Source organism: Otolemur garnettii, unplaced genomic scaffold (genome assembly GCF_000181295.1).
Source record: "Otolemur garnettii isolate 467f Iridium unplaced genomic scaffold, OtoGar3 scaffold00007, whole genome shotgun sequence".
Lineage (NCBI taxonomy): Eukaryota > Metazoa > Chordata > Mammalia > Primates > Galagidae > Otolemur > Otolemur garnettii.
In genome coordinates this window covers 17,218,799-17,230,916 of record NW_003852402.1, presented here as the reverse complement: position 1 = coordinate 17,230,916, position 12,118 = coordinate 17,218,799, and positions in this window count along the sequence as shown.

The window sequence follows — 12,118 nt, the reverse complement described above, 5'->3', positions numbered from 1 at the left end:
AACAACTTTTATGTTTACTTCTGATTTTTAAAGTTTTATAGTATTGCCTTTAAAACGATTTTCTTATGTTGTTAACAACATCGATGTTAAACTTAACACCTAGGTGAAAGGAAGGTGGATGTTTTTCTTCTTCCATTGGTCCTTCAGTAACCCTTCCAGGTTCCCTATGGTAGACTCTGACCTGACAGGATAATCTTTGGGCTGAGTGATCTAGTAACCTTCTCTGTCTCCCAACCCCCCGCGCAGAGTCTGCTTGTAGTGATACTGCCATAGTATGCTGTCACTAGAAGTTTTTCTCATCATAAACCATTCCATAAAATAGTCTTTAGGGGAAGACATAGTTCCTTTCAAATGTGTATTTACAGGCTTACACAGCTTTCCAATCCTGCATGTGGGACAGAGTCATATTAGAATACGATTGTGAAGTGAGGCAAGTGGGAAATTCCTTCTAAACCAGGATTCTCCATTTTCAATATGCCCCAGGTTTAATTTTAACCTTCTAACTGGATTCCTTGGAAGTAGGTGCAAGCAGAAGACCTATGACCAGGATATGGTAGTCCTTTTTTTATAACACTTGCTTCTAACCCAGTTAGTCACTTCATATGATATAACAAGTTCTTTGGAAAAACTGAAAGGCCCCCTCCCCTTTTAAGAGATAGTCTCACTCTGTTGCTCCAGGTAGAGTTCAGGGGCATTGTCACAGCTCACTGCAACTTCAGTTCTCTTGCCTCAGCCTTCTAAGTAACTGGTACTAAAAGCACCCGCCACAACACCCAGCTATTTTGTTGTTGTTGTTGATGTAGTGGTCATTATTGTTTGGCAGGCCCAGGCTGGATTTGAAGTTGCCAGCTCTGGTGTATGTGGCTGGTGCCCTAGCCGCTTGAGCTATAGGTGCTGAGCCAGCCTTCTCATTCTTAATGTCTTTTATGGAATAACTTCTTACTTGATGGAGTCTTGTTAGACCCAAGAGTAGTCTTTTGTGTGCCTTTTGGGTTGAATAACATACTACTAAAAATTATTAGTTGGCCGGGCATGGTGGCTAACACCTGTAGTACTAGCATTCTGGGAGGCCAAGGTGGGAGGATCACTTGAGTTCAGGACTTTGAGACCAGCCTGAGAAAGAGCCAGACCCTGTCTCTACTAAAAATAGAAAAACTAGCCAGGTGTTGTGGCAGGCAGCTATAGTCCCAGCTACTCCAGAGACTGAGGCAGGGAGATCTACAAGAGCCCAGGAATTTGAAGTTGCTGTGAACTATGATGCCATAGTACTGTACAAAGAGCAAAAAAGTGAGACGCTGTCTTAAAAAGAAAAAAAAAAAAAGAAATTATTAGTTTGTTAAAAGTACTCTTCTGTGAATGGTGATGTGTTTGCTTAAGTCTTTTTTTTTTAAGCAGTTTTTGGCCGGGGCTGGGTTTGAACCCACGACCTCCAGCATATGGGGCCGGTGCCCTACTCCTTTGAGCCACAGGTGCTGCCCTTTGCTTAAGTCTTTGTACTTGAACTAAATAAGTTTTCTGACTTCTTGCAGTGTAGATGCTTTTAACCACAACAACAGAATAAAGACCTGCATGTGACAGACCTATAAAACAAAGTGATGACAGCAGCAGAGTGAAGTGCTATGAGATTTTTATCATCACACTTGAAGTGATCTGTCGCTTATTAATGGTGAAGGTTCAAGTTCTAACAAGTGGCACTTTAGTATGCGTTCAGCTTGCCAGTGTGCTTTCTTTTGCCAGCTCTCTTCACTTCTTCCTTGTTGCCCCGCCTTGAAGTTCACTTCTCTCATCCTCTGACAATTCCAATCGATCAACTCCAATAGTGACCTTCTGCCGTTATTTTTTTAAGTTTATGACATCACAGAATAGAAACGTAGGCCTTTGTAGCCTATTACATTGTATAAGGATCAAAAAAGAAGGGACTATCGATGAATCTATTCCTCAGTAGGCATTAGACTATTAACATATCATCTTTTTTTCTTCTTTATTTTGTTCTAAGTGGTCTGGAATTGGAAGTCACAACAGTAAAAACATCCTTTTCTTCTTCTTTTTTAAAAAAGGACTAAAGGATTGCTTTCTCCTTAGTAGTTTTGCAGACTCTAGAAGAGAAGCCAATTTGTGTTCATTTCACTTAGTTTCAAGAGAAGAATTTTCTTTTGGTCAAAATTTTAGTTCCTCTTGAAATCCCATTTTTTACATATTATTATTATTATTATTATTATTATTTTAACTTTTCAAAATACCAAAGGTGGTTTTTGGAACTTTGGTCTCTGGATTGCTTTATTCTTAAAAATTATCAAAGTTCCTAACAGTGAAAAGGCAAAAACCATATTATTATTATGACAATAGTTTTGACCTCAGAGATTCCAATCAGCCACTCCCCCATCCCCCAGCAAATGTGTGCCTATCTCATTTTGAGGGCCCTGTGGGTCTAGTCAATTACTTTTAGAAATGTTGAAGTCATTTAGATTGTACCTCAACAAGAAAAATCCAGAGATTTGTCCCAGTAATTCCTTATTAGGTATCAGTTGATATACCCAAGGTTGGCTGACTTCCAACTTACTGAGTTTTTCAAACTCAAATCAGCCAGGGTGCAGAGACATGATTGAAGGTGATGGAGTGAGGATAAATGAACCAGACTTTGTCCGCAGTTCTGAATAGGAATATGCTATTATGGGCTCCGCAGAAAAATTTAGAAAGTTGCTGCTCCTGTAATTCTAGCAGTTGACCCAGTTGACAGAAAATTTGGAAGAATAATACATTAAACACTCATAGTCCCTCTACCAACATTCACATTTTGCTACAGGTGCTCTATTTTCATTCCTTATACTCCTCTCTTCTGTTTCTCCTAATATCTCTCTTTGCGCACACACACACACACACACTCCCTTTTTTCCTGAAACATTTGAAGTAAGTTGCAGGGATTATGATTTTTGCCCCTAAATATTTCAGCATGTTGATTCCTGAGAACAAGGACATTCTTCTATGTGAACACAAGGTGTTTAATGTTGCTACAATAATATTATTCAATATAAGTCCATATTATAATTTATTCAGTTGTCCCCCCAAATATTTTTGGATTCAATATCTAATTAAGGGTCATATGTTACAATCTGTAACATTATGTTTTCCAAGGTTATATAATAAGACCCCTTCAAGGAAGGTGGCTAGTGTGAAGGAGGTGGCTTTCTACATTTAGATAAACGCCTATGGCACACTAGGTGTCTTTCACCCTGAAGAAGTCAGATATGCTGACATACCAAATTATCCTATCCGTTCTGTTTGCACATGTTGACTTGACTCATTATCCTAGTTTGCAGTAAAACATCAGCAAACATTTCTAGGTAATTCAAAATGAGAGGGTGGCTTTATTGACCTATGCTTTTCATATTTCATACTCTTCTGTTTTCCAGTTATCCTCCGTGAGTTTGAGTTTCTTATGTGCTGTGATGTTCCTGTATTGTCATGCTAGAGCTTCTTCCTACAGCTACAGGTGGACGATCATAGTCTCTCCAAAGAGATAAATATCAGTTATGTAGCCTGTGAGCAATACACAGACTGAATGAGAACCACTGAAGGCTGGCTCACTAGAGGTCTTCAGGTGCTGGTGTCATGCATGGGAGACAGTCCTTTTAGCAGATAAAAGCACATAGGTTGAGATGGGAACCTCTCTTTGAGAAGGAGTGTTCCGTACTGGGAGTGTTTCCCTTTAATAATCCCACAGGTCTCTTGCTTTATATTCCAAGAATGCAAAAATTCAAATGGATTTTCTTTGTTTATGGAATTCAGAGAAAATTTTGTTGACACGTGGAGCAAATGTGATAGGCTGGTATGCAACTTTAATATTTCTACTTTAAAATTTTTTATTAAGTTTGGGAAATACAGGATTTGCATAATTCTATCGTGCCAACATAACTACGGCCATTGTGCTCATGAGGATATCCTTCATGGGTTTCCATGTTTACCTTGTGGTTAGGAGTTGATCTTAGGCAAAAATGTTAGAGCAAAAACTTACAATTTTATCTGAGTTTTTCTGACTACTTGGTTCTGTGCTATTTTTTCAACTAAATATATTTTTTGAATGCTGCTTCAAAGTTTATTTCAAAATTGAAGGAGAGAAATTTAAAGGTAATAATAAACATGAACAAAATTTTATTTTCCTTTTTTTGTTAAAGGCAGAATTTAAAGAAAAATTCTGATGATTTTAATTATATGTAGTTAGGTAATCTTATTTATTTATCCATGGGTTCATCTATTGCATTTTTAATTTTGGTAAATAGTCTCTCCATAGTAAGACTGCAGTTTTTGTTCACAGAACGTGTTCCTTTCCTCGTGGTGGCCTTCAGTACTCTGTATTCTGTGTATTGGCAAATATCTAAACTTAATAGTTGGGTGGTGCCCTTAGCAAAGATGTTATGTAAGGAATTGTCACCTTCTTTTAGAGTCAGTCATCCAGGAAGTCAAGGAGTCAATAGGCATTATGGAATCAGGAGGCTTGTGTGATAGCCCTGACTCCAACACCAATGAATTACCTCTCTGGACCTTGGTTTCCTCATTGGTAGAATGAATAGGATGGTCATGTGACCCCAAATGTCTTTCCCAAGCTGACATGCTGTGATTCCCTTCCCGTAAATTGTTACTAGGAGGAATCCTTACTTCTGTGTTGCCTTTTAAAATAAGAAAAAGAGAAAATGAAAACCAATGTTTAATTTAAAAGTTTGAAGTGTTGTCAGTGAGGCTCTAGTGATATGTCATGTTGCTTTAGTCCAACAGTTAAGAGTATATACTACAGTTACCAGGGAACATTTAAAATGTATACGTATGTGGGTATGCACATACATACATATAGACACACACATAAATATACATGCTTGGGTGCATGTGTCGAAATTCTGATTCAGCAGATCAAGGATGAGACCTAGGAACCCTTGGTAATTCTAATACAAATAATAAAAGTTGAGAGGCCTTATACCAGTTAGCTTATGGAGGACAGATACTGTAGATATATAGTCTGGTTTGAGGTATTCTGCAAATAAAATACAACATTTCAGTGCTCTTTTGGGATCCTATAATTATTATTTTTTTTTGACTCAGAGTCTCACTTGGTCACCCTTGGTAGCGTACAATGGCATCACAGCTCACAACAACCTCAAACTCTTGGGTTCAAGCGTTCCTCTTGCCTCAGCCTCCTAAGTAGCTGGGACTACAGGCACTTGCCACAATGCCAGGCTATTTTTAGAGACAGGGTCTTGCCCCTTCTCAGGCTAGTCTTGATTTCGTGAGCTCAGGCAAAGCACCCACCTCAGTCCCCCAAGTGTTGGGACCACAGGCGCAAGCCACTGCACCCAGCCTCGGTATCCTATAATTAATTGGCACAGATTTTACTTTAAGGCCATTTCTCATTTTCTTATCTGTTCAGACTGCTATAACAAAATACCATAAATTAATGGCTTATAAACAAGAGAAACTGACTCATCACAGTTCTAGAGGCTGGAAAGTTTAAGAACAAGGTGCTGGCATATTCCATGTCTGGTGAGGGCCCACTTCCTGGCTCTTAGGGAACATCTTCTCACTGTGTCCTCACGTGGTGGAAAAGGCAAGGAGCTCACTTGGGTCTCTTTTATAACTGCACTAATCTCATTCATGGAGGCTCCTAATCACTTCTCAAAAGTCCATATTTTCTAATACCATCACCTTGGGAGTTAAGATTTCAACATATGAATTTAAGTGGGGGAGGCAGTAGAATTTAGACCATAGCTCTCCTATTTTACATATAAGGGAATTTCTATTTTCCCTTCACTTTTCTAGCCACATTTTAGGTAATAATAGTATTTCAATGTTTGGTATATAAAAAATAGTCTCTTAGTTGTTAACCTTGCCTTAATACTGCATAATAGGGGTTACTTAAAATTTTTTCTAAATTAGTTTTTTAAAAACTTTTATAAAATTATACATATTTCAATTTCTTACAGTTTAAAAAGAAGTATATGTTGAAAAGTGAAAGTCCAACTTACTAGAGATGACGGCGGTTAATGTTATGGAGTATTAGCTGATTTTCTTAACATGGCCTGGGTGCAATAGAAGTTAAAAGTGTGGGCCCTACCCTTACATTCCTAATCAACTGATTTTTGGCAAGAGTGACAAGATACATTCATAGAGAAAGAATAGTTTTTTTTTAGCAAATGGTGCTGAGATGACTGGTATCCACATGCAAAGGAATAAAGTTGGATTCCTAACTCACATAATACACAAAAATTCACTTTAAATGATCCAGCTGAGCCCTAAATGTAAGAAGTGAAGATCTAAAACTCTTAGGAAAAACACAGGAGTAAAATCTTTGTGATCTTGGAATAGGCAAATAGTTTCATAGATGATACCAAAAGTATAAGCAAAAAAGAAAAACAAAGGATAAATTTATCAAAATTAAAAAGCCTATATTTCAAAGGACATCATCAAGTAAAATAAAAAAAGAAAACAAACAGAATGGGAGAAAATATTTGTGAATCATGTGTCTGATAAGGGTCTTGTATCCAGAATATATAAAGAACTCTTATAACTCAATAATAAATGGCCCTCTTATATGATAAGGATTTGAACAGACTTTTCTCCAAAGAAGATATACAAATACAGTAGAGCCTCTGTAAGTTGACCACCCAAAGGACTATAACAAAGTGGTCAATGTACTGACGTGGTCAACATAAGGAACTAGGCCTACTGTAGTAATAGATACATTGGTGCATGTCCAGCCTATGAAAATTAGGTCAACTTAAGGAGGTAGTCAATGGAAGGGAGGCAGTCATCTATAGTGGTTCTACTATAATAATGAAAGTTGCTCAATATTATTAGCAATCAGAGAAATGCATGCAAATCAAAACCACAATGAGGGCTGGGCATGGTGGCTCACGCCTATAATCCTAGGACGCTGGGAGGCCAAGGTAGGTAGATCACTTGAGCTTAGAAGTTCCAGGGCAGCCTGAGCAAGACCCCATCTCTACTAAAAATAGAAAAACTAGCCAGGTGTGGTGGCAGGTGCCTATGTTTCCAGCTACTCAGGAGCCTGCAGCTGGAGGATTGCTCAAGCCCCAAAATTTGAGGTTGCTGTGACCTGTGCCGCCATGGCATTCTACCTAGGATGACAGCCAGGGTGAGACTCTGTCTTAAAAAAATAAAACAAATACCCACAGTGAGTTACCACTTACACCCACTGGGTTGGTTGGAATAAACAAGTAAGTGTTGGCAAGGATGTGGAAAGATTGAGACCCTCATGCATTGTTGGTGGAAATATAAAGTGGTGGTGTTGCCTTGGGAAAAGTTTGGAAGTTCCTCAAATAGTTTAACAAGAGTTTCCATATGATCCAGCAATTCCACTCCCAGGTAGGTACTCAAAAGAATTGAAAACAGGTACTCAAAAACTTGTACATGAATGTTTATAGCTCCATTCACAGTTAGCCAAAAAGTAGAATCAACCCAAATGTCCAGTAACTGATCAATAAATAAAATGGAATATTTGGTAATGAAAAATGACACCGTGAAACATGCTATAGTATCAGTGAACCATGAAAACATGCTAAGTGAAAGAAGTCAATCAAAAAAGACTACATGTTGCTGGGTGCAGTGGCTCACACCTGTAATCCCAGCACTTGGGAGGCCGAGGCGGGTGGATTGCCTGAGCTCACGGGTTCGAGACCAGCCTGAGCCTGACCTTGTCTCTAAAAATAGCTGGGCATTGTGGTGGGTGCCTATAGCCTCAACTGCTTGGGAGACTGAGGCAAAGGGATCACTTGAGCCCAAGACTTTGAGGTTGCTGTGAGCGATGATGCAATGGCACTTTATCAAAGATAACAAAATAAGACTCTGCCCCCTACACACAAAAAAAGACTACATGTTGTATACTTCCAGAAAATAGATTACTGGTTGTCTGGAGGTTGAGGGGAGGGCAGTCTGCTGGGGTGCACAGGGGAGTAACTTCTGAGGGATATGGAGTTTCTTTTTACGTGATGAAAGTGTGCTAACAGTGGTTGTGATGAATGTCACACAACTAAATATACTAAGAACGATTGAATTGTATACTTTAAATTGGCAAATTCCGTAGTATGTGTATTATATGCCAATAAAGCTGCTATTTAGAGAATGATATTTCAATGATGTTTGAATTTTTTTATTTGCTTATTTTTCCTAAAGTTCCTACTGATCAATAGGCTTGAATTTTAGCTCCATTACTTACTGTAAGCTGTGCAACCCTGGGGAAGTTGCTTAACCTCTCTGAGTCTGTTTTCTTATTTCTATAATGGGGATAATGGAAGCAGTATCCATACAATGGCACTGTTGTGAGGATTAAAATGAGACCATGCATTAACTCTCTGTCTAATTTTGGATATATATGAATATCAACTATGAAGATATATGAGGAGATTGAAGAAAAATGGATCAATCTTACTTAGATAAAAAGAAATGAAAGGAAATCACTTAAGGAGCAAATAATAAGGGTGGAATTGATCTTGGTTTATTTGTGGGCCTTGACGAAGACAGCTAGTATAAACATTTTTACAAGCTGGAGGTAGCAATCACCTGGTGGTTTTGACTGGTGATGCTTCCCAGGATGACAGTGCTGTCATGTGGGGATGACGTACCACTAAGCTGGATCATGGTTGCTTTGATGCTTGATTCGGCCAGAGCAAAATCCTGGGGAGGAAACAGAGAATGTGCAGAAAGTATTTTATTGAAATCTTTCTGTGTCACAGAATCCAGGCCACAGGATCCAGGAGTTAGCTGGAAAGAAAAAGTGTTAGCCTTAGTTTCAGTGGTCCTCCCTTGTGTCCCTGAGCAGGGCTGTGTGAGAAGAGGATATACGTCTGAGCTTCGGCCTCCCTGCATATGTGTGTAAACCATGACTGGGTGCACAGATGGGATAAAATGTGTCCCTCAGTGTTCAGAAACGGTTACTTATTCTCTGAGTTCACAAAGGGCTCAGACTGTGGCTTATCGTTTGTCCAGAACCCTGAGAACTGATCTTGAGCATGACACTCTAAACTGGGAATATCGAGTGAGTTGCCAGAGTTCTCCAGTCAGATGAAAGAACTAAATGTGTAATCCACGTTTGAGTCCTTCCTTCTTCAGGTTCCTTATTTTGGCCCATGTGGCTAAAATTAGCGGACCTAATATTAGACTACGTCATCTTGTCTTCCTTTCTGATAATTACCATCTGTACTTCCATTATTTCTAGCTAAAGATCATCACCCTAGTAAAACTTTGTCAGAGAACCCAGCAGGATCCACCAGCAAGGCCACTGCAGACCCCACAGCCCAGCTGTGGGCCTACACAGACAGTAACTTTGTGGTCATCTTCAGTAGGTCCACGTGCAAACTCTGTGCTGAGGTAAGGCTTTAAACTCGAGGGGAAAAATTTTGTTGAATTGTAGGAATTTGACAGACTTTGGGCTCAGGTGTAAATAAACTAGATTTTACCTAAGGAAGGGTATATGTAGGGTGTACTTGCTTCAGAGTAATTGTAGAATGTTGATTTGGGAACAAATATTGCTTGTTCTATTTGTTTTTCTGACCTTATGCAAAGTATGAGGTGTTTTTAGGTAGGAAAGGTTAGCATGGGGGGTGGGGGTCATTGACCAAACTAGTTGATTTGCTGATCTTTTGGGCATGTCTGTAGGAAATACTTCATAAGGAACTGTTACTTAGGGTACTCCTGAATTTCAGTAAATATCTCTCATGCTCTGGTAAATTATGGGGAAAATTACTTCACAAAGAATAAACTGTGTTTTCTACTTGGTTTCTACTTAGATTATCAGGGAGAAAAGGTCAGTATCACAGCCATGGGGAGGATTGGCTTACTCCACCCTGAATTAACCACAGAATGAAGGTCAGAATGAAAAGACAAACCTGATGTGGTACTTTAGGTCCAGAAAGGTCCAGGGCATTTAAATGTCACTGAAGTTTAGCTTTAAATTATAATCATTGTAGCTGTAGGCCTAGACACGATGGACTCTTAAAAAAAAAACAAACCCAAAAACAAAAACCTGGCCATCTGTCCATCCAGGTTGACCTGCAGGGTAATTTATGAAGTTTAACTTTTCACCCTGCTTGACTAGCTTTTGACTTATTTTCTGGATCTCAAGGAGGTTGAGTTCAGAAGCCTTTTTATTTTGGAAGTCTAACATAGAAGCAGGCTTTTTTGACACTGTGTGTGTGTGTGTGTGTGTGTGTGTGTGTCCTCGCGCCTGTGTCTTCACCTGTGTGAAGGTCCAAATAAAGAAAAAGAAAAAGTGGGCAAGCCGTGAAAACACTTAGGTAGGAAAAACTTTTCATCTTTGTCTCTTGCCTGAACACAGTCTGTCTCACTGCCACCTTAAGCTGTATCCCTGTCGGTTTAATAGTGGGTGTCTTTTGTAGAGGACATCGTATTGGGAGAAGGGTGGCAAAGAGGTAGAAGACAGGAGTCCTGTCCCTAGGGGATTTAGTTAGACTGAAAAGGCAGAACATAGGCTTAAAAAGAAAAACGCCCTAAGATAACCATGCTAAAACCGAAATGATTGGTACAAGCGGTAAATGTTAGAGATTTGAGAAGAGGGCTAGGTATTAAAAGTCCAGTGGGTAACTCTTGGCTTCTTGGGGCTTATTATCTAGCTCTTGTGATCTTGTCTGCTTTTGAGACTCCCCTTAATCCTTTTTGTGTAATCTTTAAAATTAAAAGCTTGGACTAGTTGATTATTGAGGGTTTTTTAGCTCTGAAATTATGTGGTTGTCTAATCCTTTTTAGCACCAAATAATGGTTAAGAGGCTGGACTCTGAAGTCAGAGTTTGGCTCTTGGCTCTGCAACTTATTAGCCATGTGACTTGGTTAATTTCCTGCTGTGCCTCAGTTTCCTTATGTAAAATGTAGATAATAATAGTATCTATTCCATAAGTTTGTTGTGAGGATTAAATTAGTCAATACTTATAAAAGCCATATAGCACACGCCTGGCAAACAGTCAATGCTGTGTAAATATTTGTTAAATAAAAGGAAAAGAATAAAAATAAAGAAAGCTCTTCTCTTCCTATCATAACTTAACACCTTCTTTCTATTAGCGCTGAGACTTGCTTAACTGGCAGTCAACACATCTCTGACTTAAGTCCAAGTATAATTAATCCTTTCAGTAAGTTAATAGCTACCATTTGAGTGCCTGCTATTGGCCAGGCATTATTTGGCCACTCTATGTTTTAAAACATTATTAAAGAATTAGAAAATTCTAATTTTGACCCTGCCCTAGTTCTGCGATGAAGAATTGGTCTAGTGGCCAGGATTGCTCCTAGCGGTAAGTAGTTAGATTCTCAGTGTGCCTCTTGCAATCTCAGATCTTTTCCACCTGTAATCACTCCCATCTTGCTTCTTATCTCTGCTTCCTAACTCCCTCATTTCCAGGCTCTCCTGCCTTATCCCTGAAAGGTAAAGCCTTGCCTTCCCTATACTTCCCCTGTTTTACCCAATTAAATTTACTGTGGGAATGAAGAACTTTTCCTATAAAACTTGTGTTTGGTTATTTGCATACTTATTTACATGTATAGTTATTCTGGCAAATTTATTTAATGTGATTATCTGAATAATTCTTAGGTGTCTCAGGTCTTCTAGATAAACATCCTCTGGTTTTACTTTGGCGAATACTAATTCTTTAACTTTTCTGAATAGATAAGCTGTTTTCAGATTGGTGTCAATTAATTTGGAAATTAATTTTCTGTTAGTGTCTTTGGCCACTAAAGATGGTTAGGCGGCTTTCCTGATAAAAGTAGTACATTTCTTTTAAGGGAGTACAATTCATATACGTAGCCATTCACATTTATTTATTTTTAAAGTTACCTTGAAGTAGAATTTTCCCAGGTTATTTCCTTCTGTTTTGATTTAAACAATTTAGTAGTTGTGACGTGAGTAAATCAGAATGGAGAAACTTTGTTTTTATATTTGTATTCGGTCTAATTAATGTATATTTCTCTCTAGGATGAGTAATGTAATTTGCATTAATTCAAGTTGAGACGTGCCCACAAGGAAATTAACTTCTCCATAAAGTTAGTTTCTCACTGTTGCATAACACATTAATTACTATATGTGTTTTGAATGTATTAATGTGAAGTGTTT